Source organism: Chionomys nivalis, chromosome 4 (genome assembly GCF_950005125.1).
Source record: "Chionomys nivalis chromosome 4, mChiNiv1.1, whole genome shotgun sequence".
NCBI classification, from domain to species: domain Eukaryota; kingdom Metazoa; phylum Chordata; class Mammalia; order Rodentia; family Cricetidae; genus Chionomys; species Chionomys nivalis.
The window spans coordinates 41371554-41389143 of record NC_080089.1 but is presented as its reverse complement, the minus strand read 5'-3'; the positions used below and the strand labels follow the sequence as shown (position 1 = coordinate 41389143).

The 17590-nt window shown below is 49.2% G+C and overlaps 1 protein-coding gene across 1 annotated transcript in view; it reads left to right on the top strand.

Annotated features, from left to right (window-relative positions):
• Grik4 (glutamate ionotropic receptor kainate type subunit 4) overlaps positions 1-17590 on the top strand; it is a 430445-nt gene that overhangs the window by 362528 nt on the left and 50327 nt on the right. The window lies entirely within an intron of this gene.

Here is a 17590-nt window from a genome sequence, read left to right as displayed (position 1 = left end):
TACCAGGAATAAACTTTTTGTGAAATGTTGTATACACACACACACACACACACACACACACAGGCCCATTATATTGGACATACAGGAAGTATCTGCATTGCCTTGTGCCAGCCACTCTGGAGAACAGAGGCTAAAGCCAAGGCCAGAGTTTGCATGCTGATTTCAAAGAGAGTAATTCCAAGAAAGCATAAGGAAGGGGTAAGGACTGACTGGCAGGAAAGGAACAACATGACAGGGCGGGTTAGAGTGACAGCCACCCAGGGCTCTGTACCACAGTAGGTGCTTCAGATGAAACTGTTGCTCAGCAAACAGTACACAGTTGGGAGAGGGACAGGGCATCTGGCAGCTCCAGCTCTCACTGCCTGGAACTCATGTCACAGAACCTCACTTCTTCTGCTCTTTGGTCTGGGCACCAGTACCCTAGGTACCATTAAAGAAGTCAGATCCCCAGGCACCAATGACAGAGCTGGAGGGTAGAACCCATCTATGGGGCTGACATGGTGAGTGATGTGAGCCTGTGCCATGCGTCCTTACTGTCTTTAAGCCTGCCTGCAGTGGATGAGCCCTGAAGGTTTAGACACAAAGCCGTCCTGCATGTCCACATATCTCAGCAGCCTTAGGAAACCTCAGAACTGGAACCCCAGGCACATAGTATGAAGAGTGAGGGTCAGCAAGAGCAGATACCAGGTAGTCGAGAACACCATGATGACGAGGCCCCAACCACCAAGTCAGTGGGAGACCCTGCTGAGCTCCCTTCAGGGGGAAGGGAGTGGTCTTTTGTGAGTGGCTGTAAGGCATCTGCTTTGGAGTCACCTTTTGGGGGGGATGTCAGGAATGGTGACAGGGATTCCTCGGGACCAAACAATCTCAAGAATAAGCAGAAGCTGGTTTGGTTCAGTAAGGTGTTCTGGGGTCATTTTGGCACATCAGGCTGAAAAGATGGGGCGCTGAGTGTCTGTGGACAGGGCCGGCTTCCACATGGCCCTGGGCAAAAAGCTTGGGTCAAGGCAGCTGACACTTCAACAACACCGGAAATAGCATGACATCTAAGGACCCTCACAAGGGGCTTGGGACTCACTCCAGGATCTCAAAGCTTATATAGTGAAGAACAGAGCAACTACCTGCCCAGTTGAATGAGATGGAGAGGCAGGGTTAGCTCTGGTGATGGCGTTAGAGCCTTACCCTGTTATTACTTCCTTGCATAAGGCATTGCCAGGACACATGGTGTGTTCGTCATAGGAGGGCATTTAAACACAATTCCTGTATATGTGTGAAAATCGCCCCAGCATGGCTTTTATATTGATACCACTGGCGTTGGGAGTATGTCATGAATGAAAGCACAGGAAGTCACAGAAGCAGGGCCTGAGGGTCCACACCAGCCAGGACAGAGTCTGAGGACAGGCGGTGAGAGTGGCTGTTTGGAGAACTCTGAGTTTGCATTTGTTTTGCCCTAGTCAGCCATTCTCTGGCCCTGCTTGAGGAAAGGTAGGCACAGTCATCAGAGGGAGCACCCCCATCTAGCTTGATGGTTCAGAACAAAGTACCCCGTTGGCATGCAGCCCCATGTTGGTCGAATGGCACATTTAGGTTCAAAGAGAAAAGAGCTTTGCAAGGCTTAGATTCAAGGCTCATAAGCCTGGGACATCAAATAGCTCTTACCAATGACATTTTGACGAATTAAGTGTAAATGAAGCTGAAAGGCCTCGTTCTGTCTCCCCTCCTGAGAGGGGACTTTGCCAGAGACCTAGAGAGGTGCCTGTCCGTGGCCTCAATCCACTGGGAAGATTGGCCAGAGATGTTTTGCTGAACTGAAAGAAAATTCAAATAGTCCCCTGAGATCACTTTCCACCTTGAAGCCAGAGACGATTTTAACTGCAAATAGGTCATAGAATTGTACTCAGCATTCTTTAACAGAAAGAAATCGATCCAGGGCTCCCAGATGCGTGTGCCACTCACTCTTTACCCCCCTGTGGCAGCCATGATGTGGTAGGGGGGACATTGTGCTTAGCTCTCCCCGTGAAGGTTTGCTCTCACCATTGACTTGAATCGGGTAGAGGTGGCCTTGAATTATAACTCCACACTTCACTCATTCATCAAAATGCCTACTTTCTGTCAAGAGCTGCTTAAATATGAGGAATTACCTGTAAAGGGTTTGGAATCCATTCAAAGAGGCAGACAAGAAAAGTAAGAATTACTGTATAGTGTGACATATGATATATTGATAATAGCTGTAAGACGGTGTCATAAAGATAATGAAGGCCAACACATGACATGTTTCTGATGAAGTTGGGGATAAAACTCGTGCTTGTTAGACACACACTCTACCAATGAATGACACCCTCAGTCCACTAATTTGAACTTTATCCTTTCGGGTATATGGTGGCCGGTGGTGTGTGTGTGTGTGTGTGTGTGTGTGTGTGTGTGTGTCTGTGTGTGTCTGTGTACATGCCAACAACTGTGTGAGTATGGATATGGGAGGTAAGATGATAATTTCAAGTGTCAGCCTTTACCTAACTCTCTGCGACAGATTCTCTGTTATTCACTGCAGCAGGCCCATAGCTGGTTTGTCTGTGAGCTTTTGGGTGCTCTCCTCTCCCCATCACTCATCTCTCTGTAAGGGTGCACTAGGGTTATAGATACACACGCTGCTGCTATGCCTGACTTTTCCCTTGCCTGTGTCAACCAAATCCCTGTAATAACTGGATGTTCCTTTGAGGAAACTAAAACACTAAACAGCTGAGGAACTAAAGCAAACTCACATGGGGAGTGACGGGTCTGGGAGACTATGGACGAGGTGTGGTGGTGGGTCGGGAGGAGTACGCCAAGGCAGTGACAACTGAGCAGAGGAGAAGAGAGCCTGTGCTCGTCTGATTTCACTTGCTGTGGTTTTGGATACCCATCGTAAACCATGGGTCTGAAAATACAAAATGCCAGAAATAAGTCATTCACAAATCTTAGCTTGCGTGTCATTACGGATAGCATAATAAAATCTCATCTCATGTGTCCTTGTTGGTTGGGAGATGAGTCATCTTTGTGCTTTGCATATCCACACTGTATATGCTACCCCCCCCCTTAGTCACTAGCAGTCATCTAGATTATGAACTGTCTATAATTCTGGCATTCCTGTTGCCTTTAGATCCTTGTTTTACTTAACAATGTCCCCAAAGCACAACAGTAGTGAGACTGGTAATTCAAATGTGTCCAAGATATGCCTTTTCATAAAATACTCCCTATAGGTGAGTGGGAAAAACTCTCAACTTAATAAGGAAAAAATATTGCATTCTGTGGTGGCTAAGATCTATGACAGGAGTGAACCCCTTGTCTTTGTGACTACGAAGGAGGAAAGAAAATAAAGGGTAATTTTGTTCTTGTACCTCAAGCTGCAAAAGTTACAGCTGCAGTCTGTGATGAATGCTAAGTGGGGATGAGAAAACACTGTGGGGCCCAGGATTCTGCACTGCTTCAGGCACCTGATGCATGTCTGGGGATGCGCTGCTCTCAGCTAAGCGACAGATAGTGGAGGAATCAAGAAGGGTCATTTGGATGGAAGGGACGTCCTAGGTATAGTGGATGCTAAGTTTCATTTAGTGCCACGTTCTTGGCTCTGGACAACCATCATCAGGCTAAGAAGAGACAAAGGAATAGGTTATATTCAGAAGCTAGTTGTGATAAGATTCCTTTTATGTTTGGGTACATAAACTACGTTCAGACAACTGGTAGAAGCTACTGCCTGAAGAGTGAGCATTGTCTCAGTTAGGGTTTCTATTGCTGTGACAGAACGCCATGACCAGAAGGCTATGGAGGGGAGATGCTTACTGGCTTGCTTCCCATGGCTTGCTCAGCCTGCTTTCTTATAGAACCCAGGACCAGCAGCCCAGAGATGGCACCATGTGCCTTGAACTGGGCCTTCCTCCATTGATCACTAAATGAGAAAATGCCTTACAGCTGGTTCTCAAGGAGGCATTTCCTCTCATGACTCTTCCTTGCGTCAAGTTGACACGCAAAGTCACCTAGGACAGGTTGTGAGTTTATTGTACTTAGAGAGGAATGACAACTTGACTTTGGTCCAGAAGTTACCCGGCAGGGGAGAGGATGGATACCATGTACACATCCTTTCATTAGACAGATTCCCAGCACTTCAGGAAGATGGACAGGGACCTGAACGAAGCAATGCCGAAGATGCCTTTGAGTCACGGAGTGCAGAGATTTCAACCTTTTGATCTCAAACCTAGTAAACAGGAGAATGCTTCCATTTCATGGCATGAGTTAAGGTTGTCCTGCCTCTCTAAGGGAAGGGGAATGAGTTGAATGGCCCAGAAAGAACTTTCTGGCTTTCTGGAATGCTTTCTTATTGTGTGTGCCAAATGTGTCCCTGCTTGCAAACCACGAGGACCTGGGAAGGGAGGCAGTCCATTTTCCTTTTGCTTGATTTATTATCCACAGACAGGACTAGGGAATTAAAGGGCCAGGAGCATGAACTACATCTAGGGCCACACACACCTTCCACTCCCCCCCCCACCCAGGTTTCCCTCAATGACACTGTCTCATTTGAATTCTCCAGAGGCTGTTTTAGGGTATTCAAGTCCTTTCAGGTGTACTTGATTAAAAGCCAATTAAAACCGTTCATGCCTGCTTCACCTCTCTGTTTCTTCTAAATGATTGTGTAGTTGTTGGCATGCACACGGCTTTCTCAACTTTCCCACCATCAGGAGTGAGGGCTTCATTCTGCAGAAGACCACAGCAGGGGCCCCTAGAGTCCCTGGTTTTGGTGGAAGTTCATTCATGAGCTTTCAGAACTTTCTCTCACTCTGCTTCCTTTGGCACAGTCACAGAATAGAGTGGAGTCACCTCTACCCAGACATTTGGTCACCTCTCTTCCTAGCCCAAGTCTGAACAACAAAGGGGGAAAGGAGGAAGGGAGAGGGGCTGGCATCTCTTGACAGAGTCAAATGCATCTCTTGACAAGGTCAAATAAGAGTTCTAGGCTCCCTGTTCCAATCACCTGTATGTGGCTAGGAGGTGGGAATTATTACCCTATTCCATAAGTGGGGACATGGAAACTTGGGGAGTTCCATAATGAACCCACATGTGGCAGACATCATGTGGTCAGAGCTCAGATCCATACCCTCCTCATTCCCCAGTCTCATGTCCTTTCCATTGCACCATGGGAACGTGAGAAGTGGTGACCGTGACACAGAATGACTTGAGTAGTGATTTCCTCTCCTCTGCATCTGCTTGCTAGGATGGAGAGGAAGGAATGGGCTGGTCCAGGACTATCAGCGAGGCAGCTCTCAGGGATCTGAGAGTGAAATCTAATAGACACTTATGCCTGTAACTCTGTATCTAGAAAGTGGGGTACTGTGGTTTGAATGTAAAATGCCCCACCACAGGCTGGGGTGTTTTTAATTCTTTTTTTTTTTTTTTTTTTTGGTTTTTCGAGACAGGGTTTCTCTGTGGTTTTTGGAGCCTGTCCTGGAACTAGCTCTTGTAGACCAGGCTGGTCTCGAACTCACAGAGATCTGCCTGCCTCTGCCTCCCAAGTGCTGGGATTAAAGGCGTGCGCCACCACCGCCCGGCTTTTGGTTGGTGTTTTAACTCTTGATCCCTACCTGCTAGTGCTGTCCTGGGAGGTTGTAGGACCTGGAGATGTGGAGTCTAAGTGGAATAAGTATATCGTTAGTGGTGGCCTTTGAGATGATATCTAGACTTTGTGGTGTTATTCTCTGATTCCTGGCTAGTTAGGATGTGAGAAGCAACAGCCTGTGTTCCTGCTACTAAGCGTTCCAAACCATGATGAACTCTACTTTCTAAAACCTTGAGCCAAAATAAACCTCCTTCCCTTAAGTGGCCTCTGTCAGGGATTTTGCCACAGTAGTGAGAAAGCAAGCAGCCTGGGTGGTTCTGTCATGAGCCACCACCCTCACAGACAGACAGAGGAAGTAGAGCCCCGAATGACTAATGGCTGGAACTAGATACCTTTTCTCTGGGAATTTTCCAACTGGAAGGGCAGACTGACCCCTGCTTTAACACAAGGCCCTATGGGGTAAGTGATGTAGAGAAGGACCGAAGTTACCATCGCAGAATAGAAGGATAGGAGCAGGAAGCTGTCTGACGAGAGACCACAGTCTGGCAGGTCCTGGAGGGAAGCATGGTTCTCCCTTGCATGTTGATCTCCTTACATGAACATGAAACACAGCCAAAGCACCACTAGGTTGGCAAGACAAGGTGGCAGGTGTCACGGGACAAGTCCGTCCTCCGCATTCTAGGGAGAACTTTCATTGGCAGGTTTATAGCTACCAGGTTGTCAGGCCAAGGGTCTGACGGAGAAAGCATTCTGGGGATCAGTAAACAGACTAATTGGACACCTAGTTTGCATCTGTTACTGTAGTTGGGCCTTGGAGAAAAGGTGAGGGTCCTGCCGCTGGAAACTTACAGGGAGGAGAACTATCTATCCATCACATAGACAGAATCCATACGGGTGTGAGTACTTGCCAGAAAAGCCCAAACTACTGGATAAGGCCGAGTAGATATTGTTATGAGAATACACACAGCTTGAACCTTCATCTCCCAGAAAATGGGCAGGACTTGACCCTTTCTCAAACTGTGGAGATTGAGGCCTAGAGAAGGCAGGCAGGTTTGAGGGAAGGCCTTGGGGTCCGGCCTGTGGGTCTTTAGAACCCTGTGGGCACTCATTTGCCACCGAAGGTGTTGATAGGAGAAATCGGAAGACTTGCATTTGGCTTAGATTGGGAGCTACCTCAGCTGTTTGAGACTGGGAACTTCTCCAAACCCTAAGGGGCCTGGAGGCAGCCTGGAAAAAATGTATCAGAGAGTCTCTTCACTGGGATTATGTCTGCCTTCCCCACTGAGTGCCAGCTCTTAAGGGGATAGAAGGGTCTGTAGAAGAAATGAGAATGTGTTAATTAGGGCCCCCAAAGCCTTGAAAGGGGTAACTTGCTGCTAAACAGAAGAGACGGGCAGTGGGGGATTGATCTTGGAGTAGGAGCAAGAAAGGGAGCTAAGACAGTAGTGTCGTGGTCTCCTCTAAGAATACCCTTGTCCCAGTCCTCTACCCCATGGCAGAGGTGAGTGTGTCACCTGAATACAGAATCCCCTGTGTACTAGATGGAGCCTGATATCATACATGTTTCTGAGGCAACTCTGTTCAGCAAACAGGGACTTAGACTCTGCCTTGGTCCCCAAAGGACTTTCTCATTCACCAACCAGCTTTACAAATTCTGCTTCTGGTTGCTCCCTCAGCCTGTCTCAGGGGTTACTAACCACGGTCCTTGTACTCTTCCTTCCCAAGAGACAAATGTGAAGCTATGTCCTTACAGGGTCTGCTTATGAACTTCTACTCTGGGTCAATCAATACTACCTGTCCCTAGATATATTGACTCAATCCTGGTTGTGGCTTAAAGCTGAATTTCACATAGTTCACATTCTATAAACAGAACCTTGAAGCACCACAATGCCAGTTATATGTTGTCCAAGGAGTGGATATGGTCCCCAACCCAGCCAGTGCTCTAGGTTCGTCCATCACGTCTTCTGGTGTGGAGTTATATCTATCTGTAGTAGATTTTCTTCCTTTGAAAGTGCCTGAAGTTTGTGAAGCTGATGCCCAAAAATCTGCTAGGAAGGTCCATTTTTTAATATTCATATTATTACCCCTATGCCATGGGGGAATTGGGACCAGTATATAATCTGAAGCCATAGCATGAGATATGTGCAAAGTGGGATCATGTACCAAATTTACGGGAGCAGAGAAGAAAGCAAGCCATTAAGCTGGAGGAGCCAGGCAAGGTTTTAGAGCAGAGCTAATGAAAACCAGAGCCATTGTTTATTGAACACCTAGTACCCGCAGGTATTTTTAATGAATCATTTCCTCTCTACACAATGATCTTGCAATATAAATATCATTACTCGTATCTTCTAACAGAGAAGCGGAGGTTAATTTCAGTTTACCAGAGAAGTCTACCTCCAAGTCACATAGCTAACAGAGTGATTGATCTTGACTTCAAAGCCGAGTCTTGCAGACGCCGAAGTCATCCTCACACAGTTGGAAGCTTCCAAGGGAGGTGACTGTCCGCTTGGGTCTTGATGGACAAGGAAGAATTTGACAAGCAAAAGAGGGAAGGAGCTGTAAGCAAGGAAACTGGGCAGGGTCCTAAATACGGACATAGTGGGTCATGGTCATCAAGAGAGCAGTGTGTCCCCATCATGGGTTGAAGGGACATCAGTAGCTTGGGGTGGTGCTGAAGAGGAAGCCAGGGAAGGTCCCTAAAAGATCACTAAACGGAAGCAGAACCATGTCCTGAAGGCAGTGGAGCGCCACAGGAACTTGTTGATCTAGGAGTGACAGGACTTGGTGTAGAAATCAACCCCAGAGCAGAGGTTCTCAAACTGTGACCCTGGCACTAGAAGCGCCAACTCCCCCTTGTCCTTGCTGGAAATCCAAATTCTCATGCCCTATCCGAACTTTCTGAGTGAGAGATGTGGAGCGAGGACATCAGCCTATGAGTTAACAGCCCCACTCCGTGAGTGTGTTGCAAGCTCTAGCTGGAGAACTGCTGGTCCTCAGTCCAGCTGAGCCCAACCTATCCATCCAATTGACGGTCCTGGGCACGAGATGTTCTCAAGCACAACTGGACCGTGCCGGCAATGTTTTCCAAGTTAAAATGAACTGTGTTTGGTTTTTATTGTTGTTGTTGTTTTTAGGCTGTTTGTGCTTTTGTTGTTGTTGTTCTGCTTTTCAGGACAGGGTTTCTCTGTGTAACCACCCTGGCTGTTCTGGAACTAGCTCTCTAGACCAGGCTGGCATTGAACTCACCTAATGTGCCTGCCTCTGCCTCCCAAATGCAGGAACTAAAGTAAAGGCAGCAATCCTACCCCCCAGTTCAGTGCTCAGTTATTGAATGTGTTAAGAACAGGGAGGTGGGGGTGAAGTGAAGAGTCCAGCCTTACTCCTGGTCTCTATTTTGGACGGCAGAGGGTGGGGAATCCTGTCAGAGTGTGTGGTAAGGAGATGCTGTAGATGAGCGATGAGGAGTAGATGCCCTGAGTACAGCAGCCAGCAAGGAGGACAAGGAAGGCAGCGAGCAGGCAGCGCGGGCTCCTGTTCTGAAGCTGTCATCGAGAGGAGGTGGCGGTGTACTGGGAAGACTGTGTTCATAGCCCCTCATGCCACCCCTTCCCTGCTGGCCTCCAGTGGACCTGGATAAGTCGCTGCATTCGTTCCTTTCCTCGGTGCCATTCAAAATAACTGGCCTAATTAATGCCTTGGAGAAGGCTCTGCTGTAGTTTATGGTGGTGGGGAAAGGATGGAGGACTGGCTCCACAGTGGCAGGAGAATGTGGAGAAGCCTCTCTCACCAGGGCAGTACAGGAAGTGGAGAGCTTGGGCCAGGACTAGAGGCAGATATAAAACCTGCCAGGCCGGTCCCCCCTGGCCCAGTTCTGACAGCTGTCAGAACTGCTCAAATATCCCAGCTTTCCCTTGCCCAGTGGGAGGGACCTCAGCTATTAAATCTGCTATGGTGGCTCCCTGCTTTGTCCAGAAGACCACTCCTGCCCATCCCTTGCTTCCCTGTGAGTCCCAAATGTGCCCTTTCCGCTGTCCTTGCCAGTGCTGCTGGTTCTGTGCTTGCTTTTTGCAGGCTTGGTTTCCCTGGCCCACAGGTTCCAGAGAGAATCATGATGTGCTCTAGGAGCCTGATTCACATACGGGATTTCTTGGTGTTCTGTGCTTGTCAGGAGCACCCGATCTCTCTCTCTCTCTCTCTCTCTCTCTCTCTCTCTCTCTCTCTCTCTCTCTCTCTCTCTCTCTTCACACACACACACACACAGAGGCATGCACACCAACATGTAGTCAGACTTAGATTGGTGATACCAGTGTTAATGTCACCTATAGGAGCAGCCATCCCCCAAATCCCACAGGACTAGGGATCTTTCTGAGCCCTCACCTAGGTTCCCAGCTTCCTACATATGTATTTGCTATCCAGGCAGGGGAAGAAATAAGTCTGAGTCCCTCGAGAGAGCCCATGTGGTTGGGTCAATGAATTTGAGCTGCTAGGGAAAGCGCTGTTGGCTTTTGCCAGGCAAAGTTCTTTCTCAAATCCAGGAGACGTACTGAGCAACCTGCTGTGTCCCAGATGGCAGTGGAAAGTGGCTGCCAGAGAGGTGGGAGAGCAAGACCGAGGGTCGGCAGGAACAGTAGGCGTGCATTGCACCCAAGGTCAGTCTGGCCAGTGATCAAAACGGGAAGGGTGGGAGGAAATAAAGAAGCAAAATTTGGCCTTGGAATCCCCTACAGGAGTGGCTTTCAGCAGAGGCCACATTCCCAGCACTCACAGGTATGGACAGAGGAAAGAAGCAAGGTTTCAAGATTGAAACCTGCATCTGAATAAGAGCAATGGAGTTTATGGAACACTTATCGGGGCTGGGCCTTGTCTATTCCCTCAGTCGATCCTCACGGCAAACCCAGAGAGTAAGAAAGCGTTACCATTCACTATTAATTATGGGAACATATGCCAATGAGGCTAAGTGACCAGCCCCAGGGACCCTGACAGCCCTCCGGCCTGTTGTCAGGTAGGACCAGGGAGCAGTTCACACATGGCGCTGGGAGCATCACCTGTCTTCTCTGGTTCTGAGAAGACTCCACTAGGTTGGGGACAGAGAGTCCTGCAGGGGCAGGGGAGGTGACTGCAGGTCCTAGGGAAGAGACCAGGTTCCCCCGGGCTTTGGGTGCTCACAGCAGGCAGAGTTGGCTCCTGCCGGCTTCGCACAGACTGTTCAACTGTTCAGACCAGATGCGGGATCTGGACTGTCTCCAGGTAAGATTCTAGTTGTTCACTTTGCCTCTTCTTTAGAAGTCACCAGATGTTGAGCAGAAACACACCACACCAGCATTTACCTCTCCCTACCCACATGAAGTCAACAGGGGAGGGTGTGGCCCAATGAGCAACACCCCCCCAGTCCTCTTTCATCTCACTGGCGTTTACCTTATAGAGCCAACAGGTCCCATGTCTCTGTTGTACTTGGGTAAACCTGTCAATTTTAAAGAGAAAAACATGGGGCTGCAGAGGTCTCAGCAGGTAAGAGTGACTACTGCCCCAACCGTGACGACCAGAATGCAGATCTCAGCACCTAGGAAACAAACTGGATGTCCCATAAATGCCTATACATGGGGTACCTTCAGGTGGGCCAGAGACAGTAGAAAGGCGAGCATGTTTCCCCATGAGTGAATAAATAGTGAGTAGCGTAGTAGTGTGTTGGTTTCCCAAGCTCAGGGAGACAGACACAGACTCTGCCTCAAAGGAACAGGGGGTGGGGTGCGGTAGCAGAGGACACCCACTGCTCTTTTCTGGCTGCACACGTGCCCAGGTGTGCACACCTGCACACACACATATGCATGCACAAAGAGACATTCACACACCCACAGAATATATAAATCTTTACAGTGTTGTTGATTTGGATTTACAGAAAGCTGTCCAGGCTGTGAATCAGCTTGAGGAACTCTGACAAAATTGTGTCTAGGTAATCATTGTCGTTATCAACACCTCAAAGGTCCCCTCTGGTTCCTTGCCATTTTCTTCTGCTCTCCACTCTCTACGTCCCTTCTCTTACAGGCTGCCACTGTCCCAACTTCACAGCACATAGCCATGCACGGGGAGCCTCCTTCTCCTTGAATCTAATTAGTACGTTATCAATGTAGTATAGGTAGAGGTAAATAAATAGGTAGAAAGGTAGTCACAGTACAACCTGAGCATCACAGCTCTGCATGTGGACTTCTTTGTCGGGAAGGTGTGACATCTCTCTGAAGGAGACCAAGCTCACTTGCTCATCCAGAAAGAGAGACAAGGATTTCCCACAATGTCCCAGTGTTCCTCCAAAGTCTGTGGGGGCCCTTGGGAGATGCCTGCTGCTTTTGTTCATGCAAGGACCAATTTGAAATGAACCCTAGGGGACATTCTCCACTTGAGCAGACTGGCCATGCCAGTTGCTCCCTCCTGGTGGCTCAGTTGCCTATCTCTGAGGCAAGCCATTGGAAGGAAAGAAGGGCCCCCAGGGCCCTTACAGTCTTTGGGGGGGCAGGGAGATCTCTGGGTGGTTTCTGTGGTGCTTACAACAGTGGGTGATAGTTCATTTCACCCCCTAATGAAAGCACTCCTGTCTCAAGAATCACAACACTCCTAATTATAGGCCTGGCAGTAGGAAGGACTGTGAAAGCTGCTACCCTGAGCTGCTGGGCCTGCCAGAGCCCCACAGCCCCGGAAGCTGCCAGCAGGAGCTCGTCTGAGCATGCTTTCCTCAGGCCTTGGGTAGGCCGGGATCCCGTGTGACAGGGTGACAGAAGAGGGCAGACACAGTTAGCTTAGGAATGGCCGTGCTCACAGTTAGGGCTGCAGTCCTGAGCACTCATGAGGCCAGTGCGTCTTGCTAAATGTCAGCCCCCCATTTCCCCGCCCCCTGCCTCCCAGACCTTAACCAACAGGGCTGGGACACCAACAAAAGGAGAGGGCCCACAGCCGGGAATTTAGTGAGTCTAGGCACATAGCCTGATTGGAGATACTATCTCCATGAGGATTGGACAGAGCATCAGCAAGGGGTCACTTAGATGTGCTGGGCCAGCTCAGATGGTAGAGTGCCTGCCTAGCATACAGGAACCCCTGAGTTCTTTCTCAAAACCTACAGAAACCAAGTGCAATGCTACATACCTGGTGCTTGGGAGGCTCAGAACTAAAAGTTATCCTTGGCTGCGTACTGAGTTTAAGGGTAGGTTGGGTTTCCTGAGATCCTGTCTGGAAAGAAAGCGGGGTGGGGGAAGACAAACAGGTGTGTTATCCTGAAAACTCAAAGAGGCTTCTATTGTTAGTCCATGAGCTGTGTGAATTAGGGCCCTTCTTCAGAGCGCCAGGTGTGGTAACAGCGGCCTTGGTGGCCGTGTGAGAAAGTCACCGCCAACGAGGCCCAAACTCTGGCCGCTGTTTCTTTTCCACACCGCCATGACATAAACAATGTGCAGTGTATATAATGCGTATTGATTTTCCAATCATGAGATTTCTTTGCCTTCTTCAAAATTTACATTGGATTTTCTAAAGCAATCACTTTAATAAATGAAATGAAAGCTAAGGCTTTAAGCTACAATCAAGTTGTAGCAGCTCTCCCTTCTGCGGTGGTGTATCCTGTCCCAGGCATTGTCCTGGCTGCTTTCTGTGCATTCGTTCATTTAACCTTTACAATATATTTATGGAATATATAATATCTCTGTTCCTAGTTTCCCCATGGGGAAACCGAGGCACGGAGATTCCAAGTAAATGGCATATAATTGCATGGCCAGGATCTAGTTACTCTGGCCCTACAGGTTCTATCCAGAGCCTCTATGCTTACTTTGCCCTCACTGAGAGCTGAGGTGAGAAGCTCAGTGCTTGAACTCTTCCTTCAGGCGTCCACCCATCTGTACCGTGATCACAGCCATTCAGCAAGTACTTCCTTAGAGCTGATCACAGGCTAGGCACGTCTGTAGACACGACCGAGATTGTAGATGACACACAGGGATCCCTCGCCTCCTGGAACCCTCATTCTTCATGAGCATCAGATGGCTTAATAACTAGCAAGGAGATTTTAGATCATGGTTCTCACATGAAGAATAAGAAACGGGGTAATTAGTCCAAAGGACTGGGAGTGGCCTGTTCAGTGGGCATCCAGAGACGGCTGTACAGTGGTAAATTGCTTGCCATGCAAGCCTGAGGACCTGAGTATGACACCCCCCCCCCCAAGACCCACATAAAGTCAGGCATGCTAGGATGCATCTTTCACCCCAGCACTCCTGTGGTATCATGGGAGGCAGAGACAGCCCAGCATCCATAGCATGGAACAACAAAGAGACCTTCCTGGTTAACTTCCTGCTGCCGTGATAAACACCACGACAGAGAAGCAATCCGAGGAGGGAGGGTTTATGTTTACTTACAACTCCCAGGTTACAATCCAGCGTCGGGGGAAATCAGAGCAGCAACTCAAAGCAGGAGCCTGGAGCAGGAACTGAAGCAGAGGCCGAGAAGGAACGCTACTCATTGGCTCGCTTCCTGGCTTTTGTCCAGCTAACTTTCATGTGACAGCCCAGAACCATCTGCCAAGGGATGATACCACTACAGTGGACTGGGCCCTCTTACGGCATCAATCAAGAATCAAGACCGCCATAGGCCACTCTGATTGAGGCAATACCTGATGTTTCCTCTACTCAGGTTTGTCTAGGCTTATGTCAGCTTGGTAAAATCCAGCACAGAGACCCTGCCTCACAATTTGGAAGGCAAGACTGGTCCCCAAGGTTGTCCTCCGCCCTCCACACATTTGCCATAACACTCATATGCCCCCCCACACACGTAAATGCACATGCACACATGTACCTCATATTAGAGATTGTGTGTGTGTGTTCGGAGGAAGAAGACGTGTAGTCTGAGGCAGAGTGCAAAGCAATGGCAGAGCTTTGGTTCAGGCATATGTCTATCTGACCACAGAGGGCAGGGGTTTACTGAACAGAACTCTGTAGGGAGACATCAAAAGTTAACACTGTCTTCTCAGTCTCCTCACCCGGCTCAGACCCCTGTGCCCTATGGCTTCACCCTCAAATGATGAGCTGGTCCCTTCTCCCCACAGCTCACAATCTTTCTTCTGATCTGTCCTCTCAGGCCAATAACAGAGCCCTGTGCCCAGCCAAGTAAATATTTCATGGAGATTTTAATTTAACTCTCAGGGAATCCATCCAACCCTGAGAATAGACTGTCACCTCAAGAAATAGCACCAGGGATGACTTAGACCTAGAGATGACATTGCCACCCCCTCCCCACGAATGCTAATGTGCCTCTGGCTACCACTGTGACGTGCGAAGCCCAGTGAACAGGCTTGCAAGAGTGGCCAGGGCTTTCTCTGAGCAGAGAGGCTCAGGAGGACAGGCTTGGGGTGGAGGGAAAATACCTGTACAGGCGCCAAACTGGACACTGTGTGTGTGTGTGTGTGTGTGTGTGTGTGTGTGTGTGTGTGTACGGACACACGCCTATACAAGTGACCAAAACTGGACCCAATTATATTCCCTTATCCTTCACCTCATGTATTGATTCTGAAGGAAAGGAAGCACCTTGTCTATGTAGTAGGCAAAGGCACCAAACATTTTGTAGGTGCCGTGTGACTGCTAGGCATTCTCTCTGACCACCACTGGTAGATGGAGTGGGCAGCCAGTCTGATCCTGCACGCAGGAGGACAGCACATGTGTGTCACTATGGAGTTAGTGATGACATCCCCAGGCGCATGAGAGGCAGCAGTGGGCATGAGTCCCTGACTCCTTCAGAGTCCTTGCCTCCCTGCTCTGAGACTCCGGTTCCCTGGGCATCTGCATAGATGGGGGTGGAAGGAGAAAGGCATGTAGCAGGTAAATCAATGGAAAGACAGAAGTGTGCGATTTTCTCATCTGGATTGGGATGAGACGCTTTATCAATGCACCTGCCTGAGCTGCAGAGGACTTGGAGTGAAGAGACTTGGGGAGCTTGGCTTAACCACAGAGCAGGCCCCGTGGCTGGCCTCCGGACCAGCCCAGGCCTGCCTACTCTGTCCCTTCCAGAAGTGTAATTAGCACCCTGCTGGCAATTGCTTGAGCCAGTGTGGTGCTTGGGCTCCCTGCTAATGCTGTCCTGGGTGTTAAGGGGCTCCTGATTAGGGGCGGGTTAGGAAAGGATGTGCGCCCTCTAGTGGGGAAACTGGGCCTTCAAGTCCCCTGGCCTGATGAACAGAGACATGTCTCAATCAGGCCAGAGTCCAGGATGGGGCCTCCTGAAAGAATATAAATCCCTCGTATATCAGCCATTTTCTGGAAATCAACATGGTCAGCAAGAAAGGACTTGAGCATAGACTATGTTTAGGGGCTCTCCACCTGCCCCTGAACTGTTCTTGCTGTCCTTAGGACCCTGATGTGTACCCACTTGCAGATACAAAGATGAATCTTTCTAGAAAAGTATTGTTAACGATCATTTGTTAAGCCCATAGCATATGCTAGGCATTGTGTTTCATGCACAGGGTGTACAATCTCTTAGCTTCTTAAGGACCCCAGATTGGCCATTGTTATCTCATGTTAAAGTGAGAAGTAGGCATGGGGAAGCCACAAGGACTTCCTATGGTCGCAGAGATGAATGTGAACCCAGTTCAGTGTGGTGCTAGTGACACAGGCTGATGGTCACAGCAGGGGGAAGAGAGGACTGGTCTCAAAGTCCCTTCCCTTGTGGATGTCACAAAGAATGCCAGCCCCTCTTCAGAGCCTCAGCCTGGCCTTGATTGGAACTCTTTGTGCTCTTCAGAGGTAATTTACCCCAGAGTGAGGACTTCTGAGATGCTCAGCACCATCTTATTCTGGGCAGCGCTTTCAGAGCCTTCCAGAGATAAGTGATGCAATTAGAAAGTTGAGTAAAGAACCGTCAAGAAAGAAAGGTAGTCCGCATGAGTAGCGGGTGCAGGCTGGGCTCAAAGAGGCATGGGGAGCTGTGGTGCAGGGGCAAATAACTTCCTCGGGGCAGAAGCTGAGGCTCATGTAAAATGGTTGGAGGGAAGAGAGTTCTAGAAGCTGGTCATAGGCAGCACAGCTATGTTGAGAGAATTTATAAGGTGCTGGGGGCAGCGCACACAATATACTCTCCTGGAGAGGTAGAGAGGATCTGGGGAATGCCTGTTTGCCAACTGGCATCTGTTTCTCCCAGGGGTTTCCAAAGAATGGGGTGATATGAAGCCTGGGAGGGTCCCCAAATGTACAGAAAAGCACAAAGTCATTTGGAAAAGACCTGAGGGGCTGAGTAGCCAGGGGCCTACTGGCAAGTCTGGCACTCACCACGGACTCCGGAAGGAAACGCCATGTGTTTCCAGAAGGCCCTTTGAGACGATGCTGACCATCAAGTTCAGCGGCAGCCACACCACCACTACCACCCCAACAGCAGAAGTGGACCAGGCCCGTGCTTGTAACTTACCAGCTCACCCCCATACCCCACTACTGCAGAAGCTGGGCTTCATTACCCTCCTTGACAGAGGAGCACACTGAGGCCAAGAGAAGTGAAAAGACTCGTCCAAGGTCACACGGCAAGAGAGTTGACTGAGTCCAGACAGGTCTGCCCCCACGGAAGGCTGTCAGCCCCCACACACTGATAGGATACCGCAGTCTCTACAGTTTGTCCGGGGCTCCTCCATGCAACCATCTCTCTTGACTCATGTTGTCTCCTTAGGCAGACACCGAACCATTTCATAGTCAGAAAATTTGTTGAGAACATGGGTTAGTTACCAGTGAGAGTTAGAGGCAGCCTGCTGACTGTTCCCTCATCCAGGGAAAGTCATAGGTGGAGGAGGCAAGCCAGAACACTAGAAGACCCTGCTGGGTGCAACAGAGATTGTTTTTTCCAAAATAGGGAAGGCAGTGGCTATCTTAAAATGGCAGCCAAGGTAACTGTGCAAACTTTGTCCACTTGGGGGTCCAGGCTAGATGGCTACCAAGGAATGTCCTCATAATTCTCAGGGAACCTCAGGGTAGACTATGGGTTCAGGCAATCAGAGCAGACCTGATC